The sequence below is a fragment of the Cetorhinus maximus genome, chromosome 8, assembly GCF_964194155.1.
Source record: "Cetorhinus maximus chromosome 8, sCetMax3.hap1.1, whole genome shotgun sequence".
In the NCBI taxonomy this organism is placed as follows: domain Eukaryota; kingdom Metazoa; phylum Chordata; class Chondrichthyes; order Lamniformes; family Cetorhinidae; genus Cetorhinus; species Cetorhinus maximus.
The window spans coordinates 49579201-49586983 of record NC_135886.1 but is presented as its reverse complement, the minus strand read 5'-3'; positions in this window follow the sequence as shown (position 1 = coordinate 49586983).

Sequence of the window (7783 nt, the reverse complement as noted above, 5' to 3'; positions counted from 1 at the left end):
ACTGTGATTGGTGTTAGTTGTGATTGGTCCTGACTGTGAATGGTGTTTGTTGTGATTGCTGTTGGTTCTGATTGTTGGTTGTGATTGGTGTTTATTGTGCTTGATGGTAGTTGTGATGAGTGTGGAGTGTGATTGGTGTTAGCTGTGATTGCTGATGGCTGTGATTCATATTTGTTGGGATTTGTGTTGACTGGTGTTGGTTGTGAATGGTGCTCATTGTGATTGGAGTTGTTTGCGATTGGTGTTAGTTCTGATTGGTGTCAGTTCTGATTGGTGTTAGTTCTGATTGGTATTGACTGTGATTGATGCTCGTTGTGATTGGTGTTATTTGTGATTGGTGTTGGTTTCATTGTTGTTGCTTGTGATTGGTATTGGCTGTGATTGGTGTTGGTTGTGGTTGGTGACTGTGATTGGTGTTGGTTCTGATTGTTGACTGTGATTGGTGTTGGCTGTGGTTGGCGTTGGCTGTGATTAGTGTTGTTTGTTATTGGTGTTAGTTGTGATTGGAGTTGGTTGTGATTGGAGTTCATGGTGATTGGTGATGGACGTGTATGTTGCTGGCTTGTGATTGATGTTCATTGTGATTGACGTTGATGTGATTGGTGTTGTTTGTGAGTTGTGTTGCCTTTTCATTCATATTTATTGTGATTGGTGGTGGTTGTTTTTGGTGTTGTTCATGACTGATGTTGGTTGTGATTGCTGCAATGTCTGATTGGTGTTGGTTGTGATTGGTGCTATTTGTTATTGGTGCTGGTTGTGATTAGTGTTGACTGTGATTGGTGTTGGTTGTGATTGGTATTAGTTCTGATTGTTGTTGACTATGATTTGTTTTGGTTGTGATTGTGGTTGGCTGTGATTTGTGTTCGTTGAGATTGGTGATGGTTGTGATTGGTTTTGACTCTGATTGGTGTTAGTTGTGATTGGTGTTGGTTGTGATTGGTGTTCATGGTGATTGGTGGTGGACATGAATGTTGCTGGCTTGTGATTGATGTTCATTGTGATTGACATTGATGTGATTGGAATTGTTTGTGAGTTATGTTGTCTTTTCATTCATATTTGTTGTGATTGGTGATGGTTGTGCTTGGCGTTGTTTGTGACTGATGTTGGTTGTGATTGCTGCAGTGTTTGATTGGTGTTGGTTCTGATTGGTGCTATTTGTTATTGGTGCTGGTTGTGATTAGTGTTGACTGTGATTAGTGTTGGTTGTGATTGGTATTAGTTCTCATTGTTGCTGACTATGACTTGTTTTGGTTGTGATTGTGGTTGGCCGTGATTTGTGTTCGTTGAGACTGGTGATGGTTGTGACTGGTGTTGACTGTGATTGGTGTTAGTTGTTATTGGTTTTGACTGTGAATGGTGTTTGTTGTGATTGCTGTCGGTTATGATTGTTGGTTGTGATTGGTGTTTGTTGTGCTTGATGTTAGTTGTGATGAGTGTGGAGTGTGGTTGGTGTTAGTTGTGATTGGCGTTGGTTGTGATTCGTGTTTATTGGGATTCGTGTTGACTGTGATTGGTGTTGGTTGGGAATGGTGCTCTTTGTGATTGGTGCTATTTGTAATTGGTGCTGGTTGTGATTAGTGTTGACTGTGATTGCTGCTCATTGTGATTGGTGTCATTTGTGATTGTTGACTATGATTGGTGTTGGTTATTATTGGTGTTGCTTGTGATTGGTATTGAGAGTGATTGTTGTTGGTTGTGATTGTTGACTGTGATTGGTGTTGGTTGTCATTGGTGTTGCTTGTGATTGGTATTGACTGTGATTAGTGTTGGTTGTGATTGTTGACTGTGATTGATGTTGGTTGTGGTTGGTGTTGGCTGTGATTAGTGTTGTTTGTTATTGGTGTTCATTGTGATTGGAGTTGGTTGTGATTGGAGTTCATGGATATTGGTGATGGACGTGAATGTTGCTGGCTTGTGATTGATGTTCATTGTGATTAACGTTGATGTGATTGGTGTTGTTTGTGAGTTGCATTGTCTTTTCATTCATATTTGTTGTGATTGGTGATTGTTGTGCTTGGTGTTGTTTGTGACTGATGTTGGTTGTGATTGCTGCTGGCTCTGATTGGTGTTGGTTGTGTTGGTGCTGATTGTGATTCATGTTGGCTGTGAATAGTGTTGGCTTTGATTGGTGTTGGTTGTGATTGATAATGACTGTGATTGGTGTTGGTTGTGATTGTTGACTGTTATTGGTGTAAGTTGTGATTGGTTCTGACTGTGAATGGTGTTTGTTGTGATTGCTGTTGGTTGTGATTGGTGTTTAATGTGCATTATGTCAGTTGTGATGAGTGTGGAGTGTGATTGGTGTTAGTTGTGATTGGTGTTGGTCGTGATTCGTGTTTGTTAGGATTCGTGTTGACTGTGATTGATGCTGGTTGTGATTGGTGTTGACTGTGATTGGTGTAAGTTGTGATTGGTTCTGACTGTGAATGGTGTTTGTTGTGATTGCTGTTGGTTGTGATTTGTGTTTATTGTGCTTGATGTTATTTCTGATGAGTGTGGAGTGTGATTGGTGTTAGTTGTGATTGGTGTTGGTTGTGATCCATGTTTGCTGGGATTCGTGTTGACTGTGATTGGTGTTGGTTGTGATTAGAGTTCGTATGTTTTGTGATGTTGTTGGTTTGTGATTGATTTTCATTGTGATTGAAGTTGTCAGTGATTGGTGTTGGTTGTGATTTGTGTTGTATGTGACTGGCGTTGGTTGTGATTGGTGTTGTCCGTGATTGATGTTATTTGTGATTGGTGCTGGTTGTCATTGGTGTTGACTGTGATTGGTGTAAGTTGTGATTGGTTCTGACTGTGAATGGTGTTTGTTGTGATTGCTGTTGGTTGCGATTAGTGTTTATTGTGCTTGATGTTAGTTGTGATGAGCGTGGAGTGTGATTGGTGTTAGTTGTGATTGGTGTTGGTTGTGATTAGTGTTGACTGTGATTTGTGTTCGTTGTGATTGGTGTTGTCTGTGATTGATGTTATTTGTGATTGGTGCTGGTTGTCATTGGTGTTGACTGTGATTGGTGTAAGTTGTGATTGGTTCTGACTGTGAATGGTGTTTCTTGTGATTGCTGTTGGTTGTGATTAGTGTTTATTGTGCTTGATGTTAGTTGTGATGAGCGTGGAGTGTGATTGGTGTTAGTTGTGATTGGTGTTGGTTGTGATTCGTGTTTGTTGGGATTCATGTTGACCGTGATTGGTTCTAAATGTGATTGGTGCTGATTGTTATTCGTGTTGGTTGTGATTGTTGGCTGTGATTGGTGTTGGCTTTGATTGGTGTTGGTTGTGATTGGTGCCTGTTATTGGTGTTGGTGTGATTGTTGTTGACTGTGATTGGTGCTGGTTATGATTGTTACTGGTGTTGGTTATGGTTGGTGTTGGTATTGATGTGCTTGATGTTGGTTGTGATTGTTGACTGTGATTGGTGTTGGCTATCATTGGTGTTGCTTGTGATTGGTGTGGACAGTGATTGTTGTTGGTTGTGATTGTTGATTGTGATTGGTGTTGGTTGTGATTGGTATTGACAGTGATTGTTGTTGGTTGTGATTGTTGATTGTGATTGGTGTTGGTTGTTATTGGTGTTGCTTCTGTTTGGTATTGACTGTGATTGGTGTTGTTTGTGATTGTTGACTGTGATTGGTGTTGGTTGTGGTTGGCGTTGGCTGTGATTAGTGTTGTTTGTTATTGGTGTTAGTTGTGATTGGTGTTGGTTGTGATTGGAGTTCATGGTGATTGGTGATGTACATGAATATTGCTGGCTTGTGATTGATGTTCATTGTGATTGACGTTGATGTGGTTGGTGTTGTTTGTGAGTTGTGTTGTCTTTTCATTCACATTTGTTGTGATCGGTGATTGTTTTGCTTGGTGTTGTTTGTGACTGATGTTGGTTATGATTGCTGTTGGCTCTGATTTGTGTTGGTTGTGATTGGTATTGGTTGTGCTTGGTGCCTTTTGTGAATGGTGTTGGCTGTGATTAGTGTTGTCTGTGATTTGTGTTCATTGTGATTGGTGTTGACTGTGATTGGTGTTGACTATGATTGGTGGTAGTTGTGATTGGTTCTGACTGTGAATGGTGTTTGTTGTGATTGCTGTTGGTTGTGATTGTTGGTTGTGATTGGTGTTTGTTGTGATTGGTGTTGGTTGTGATTCAAGTTTGCTGGGATTCATGTTGACTGTGATTGCTGCTCGTTACGATCGGTGTCATTTGTGATTGTCGACTGTGATTGGTGTTGGTTATCATTGGTGTTGCTTGTGATTGCTATTGACTGTGATTGGTGTTGGTCGTCATTGTTGATGCTTGTGATTGGTATTGAATGTGATTGGTGTTGGTTTTGATTGTTGACTGTGGTTGGTGTTGGTTGTGGTTGGTGTTGGCTGTGATCAGCGTTGTTTGTAATTGGTGTTAGTTGTGATTGGAGTTGGTTGTGATTGGAGGTCATGGTGATTGGTGATGGACGTGAATGTTGCTGGCTTGTGATTGATGTTCATTGTGATTGACATTGATGTGATTGGTGTTGTTTGTGAGTTGCATTGTCTTTTCATTCATATTTGTTGTGATTGGTGATTGTTGTGCTTGGTGTTGTTTGTGACTGATGTTGGTTGTGACTGCTGCCGGCTCTGATTGGTGTTGGTTGCAATTGATGCTTTTTGTTATTAGTTTTGGCTGTGAATAGTGTTGACTTTGATTTGTGTTGGTTGTGATTGGTATTAGTTCTGATTGTTGTTGACTATGATTGGTTTTGGTTGTGATTGGGGTTGACTGTGATTGGAGTTGGTTGTGATTGGTTTTGACTGTGAATGATGTTAGTTGTGATTGCTGTTGGTTGTGATTGTTGGTTGTGATTGGTGTTTGTTGTGCTTGATGTTAGTTGTGATGAGTGTGGAGTGTGATTGGTGTTAGTTGTGATTGGTGATGGTTGTGATTCGTGTTTGTTGGGATTTGTGTTGACTGTGATTGGTGTTGGTTGTGAATGGTGCTCGTTGTGTTTGGAGTTGTTTGTGATTGATGTTAGTTCTGATTGGTGTTGATTGTGATTGGCATTGACTGTGATTGCTGCTCGTTGTGATTGGTGTCATTTGTAATTGTTGTCTGTGATTGGTGTTGGTTATCATTGGTGTTGCTTGTGATTGGTTATAACTGCGATTGTTGTTGGTTGTGATTGTTGGCTGTGGTTGGTGTTGGTTATCATTGTGTTGCTTGTGATTGCTATTGACTGTGTTTGGTGTTGGTTGTCATTGTTGTTGCTTGTGATTGGTATTGACTGTGATTGGTGTTGGTTTTGATTGTTGATTGTGATTGGTGTTGGTTGTGATTGGTGTTGGTTGTGATTATTGTTGACGGTTATTGGTGTTCATTATGATTTATATTGTCTGTGATTGGTTTTGCTTGTGATTGGTATTGACTGTAATTGGTGTTATTTGTAACTGGCTTTGACTGTGCTTGGTGTTGTTTTTAACTGGTTTTGGTTGTGATTGCTGTTGGTTCTGACTTGTGATTGGTGCTTTTTGTGATTGGTGTTTGCTATGATTACTGTTGACTGTGATTGGTTTTGGTTGCGATTGGTGTTAATTCTAATTGTTGCTGACTGTGATTGACTTTGGTTGTGATTGGGGTTGGCTGTGATTGGTGCTGTTTATGATTGGTATTGACTTTGATTGGTTTTGGTTGTGAATGTTTACTGTGATTACTGCTGGTTGTGATTGGTGTTATTTGTGATTGTTGACTGTGATTGGTTTTGTTTGTAATTGGTGTTGGCTGTGATTAGTGCTAAATGTGATTGGTGCTGATTGTGATTCGTGTTGGTTGTGATTGTTGGCTGTGATTGATGTTGGCTTTGATTGGTTTTGGTTGTGATTGGTGACTGTTATTGGTGTTGGTGTTATTGTTGTTGACTGTGATTGGTGCTGGTTATGATTGTTATTGGTGTTGGTTATGGTTGGTGTTGGTATTGATGTGCTTGATGTTGGTTGTGATTGTTGACTGTGATTGGCGTTGTTGATAGTGGTTGGTGTTGGTTGAGAGTTGTCTTTGTTATGTTTGGTGTTGCTTGTGACTTGTGTTAGTTGTGATTGGTGTTGGTTGTGAGTTGTGTCGGATGTGACTGGTGTTGACATTGTTTGGAATTGGTTGTGATGGAAGTGAATGTTGTTGGTTTGTGATTGGTGTTGGTTGTGATTTGTGTTGTTTGTGACTGGCGTTGGTTGTGTTTGCTGTTGGATGTGATTGGTGTTAGTTGTGACTGGTGCTTTTTGTGATTGGTGTTGGCTGTGATTAGTATTGACTATGATTGTTATTGGTTGCGATTGGTGTTAGTTCTAATTGTTGTTGACTGTGATTGACTTTGGTTGTGATTGGGGTTGGCTGTGATTGGTGCTGTTTATGATTGGTATTGACTTTGATTAGTTTTGGTTGTGAATGTTTATTGTGATTACTGTTGGTTATGATTGGTGTTATATCTGATTGTTGACAGTGATTGGCTTTGGTTGTGATTGGTGTTGGTTGTGATTAGTGCTGAATGTGATTGGCACTGATTGTGATTCGTGTTGGTTGTGATTGTTGGCTTTGATTGGTGTTGGCTTTGATTAGTGTTGGTTGTGATTGGTAATGACTGTGATTGGTGTTGGTTGTGATTGTTGACTGTTATTGGTGTTGGTTGTGATTGTTGTTGACTGTGCTTGATGTTGATTGTGATTGTTGACTGTGATTGGCGTTGGTTGTGATTATTGTTGATAGTGATTGGTGTTGGTTGTGAGTTGTCGTTGTTGTGTTCGGTGTTGCTTGTGACTGGTGTTAGTTGTGATTGGTGTTGGTTGTGTGTTGTGTCGGATGTGACTGGTATTGACTTTGGTTGGAATTGGTTGTGATTAGAGTTCGTGGTGATTTGTGATGGAAGTGAATGTTGTTGGTTTGTGATTGATGTTTATTGTGACTGAAATTGTCTGTGATTGGTGTTGGTTGTGATTTGTGTTGTTTGTGACTGGTGTTGGGTGTGATTTTTGTTGTTTGTGACTAGTGTTGGTTGTGATTGGTGCTTTTTGTGATTGGTGTTGGCTGTGATTAATGTTGACTGATTTGTGTTCATTGTGATTAATTTTAGCTCTGATTGTTGGTGACTGTGACTGGTTTTGGTTTTGATTGGGGTTGGCTGTGAATGGTGTTTGTTGTGACCGTGATTGGTGTTGGTTGTGATTGTTTACTGTGATTGTTGCTGGTTGTGATAGGTGTTATTTGTGATTTTTGACTGTGATTGGTTTTGGTTGTGATTGGTGTTGGCTGTGATTAGTGTTGAATGTGAGTGATGTTGACTATAAGTGGTGTTTGTTGTGACTACTGTAGGTTGTGGTGGTTGGTTGTGCTTGTTGTTAGCTGTGATTAGTGTGGCCTGAGATTGGTGTTGGTTGTGATTGTTGACTCTGATTGGTGTTGGTTGTGATTGTTGTTGACTGTGATTGGTGCTGGTTATGATTGGTGTTGGCTGTAATTGGTATTGATGTTGTGGTTGTTGTTGGTTGTGATTGTTGACTGTGATTGGGATTGGTTGTTATTGGTGTTGCTTGTGATTGTTGTTGATTGTGATTGCTGATGGTTATGATTGGTATTGACTGTGATTGTTGTTGGTTGTGATTTTTGAGTGTGATTGGTGTTGGTTGTGATTAGTTTTGATTATAATTGGTGTTACTTGTGATAGACGATTGTTGTGATTGGTGTTGATTGTGATCGGTTTTGATTGTGATTGGTTTTGGTTCTGGTTTGCATTGGTTGTGATTGGTGCTCATTGTGATCAGTTTTGGTTTT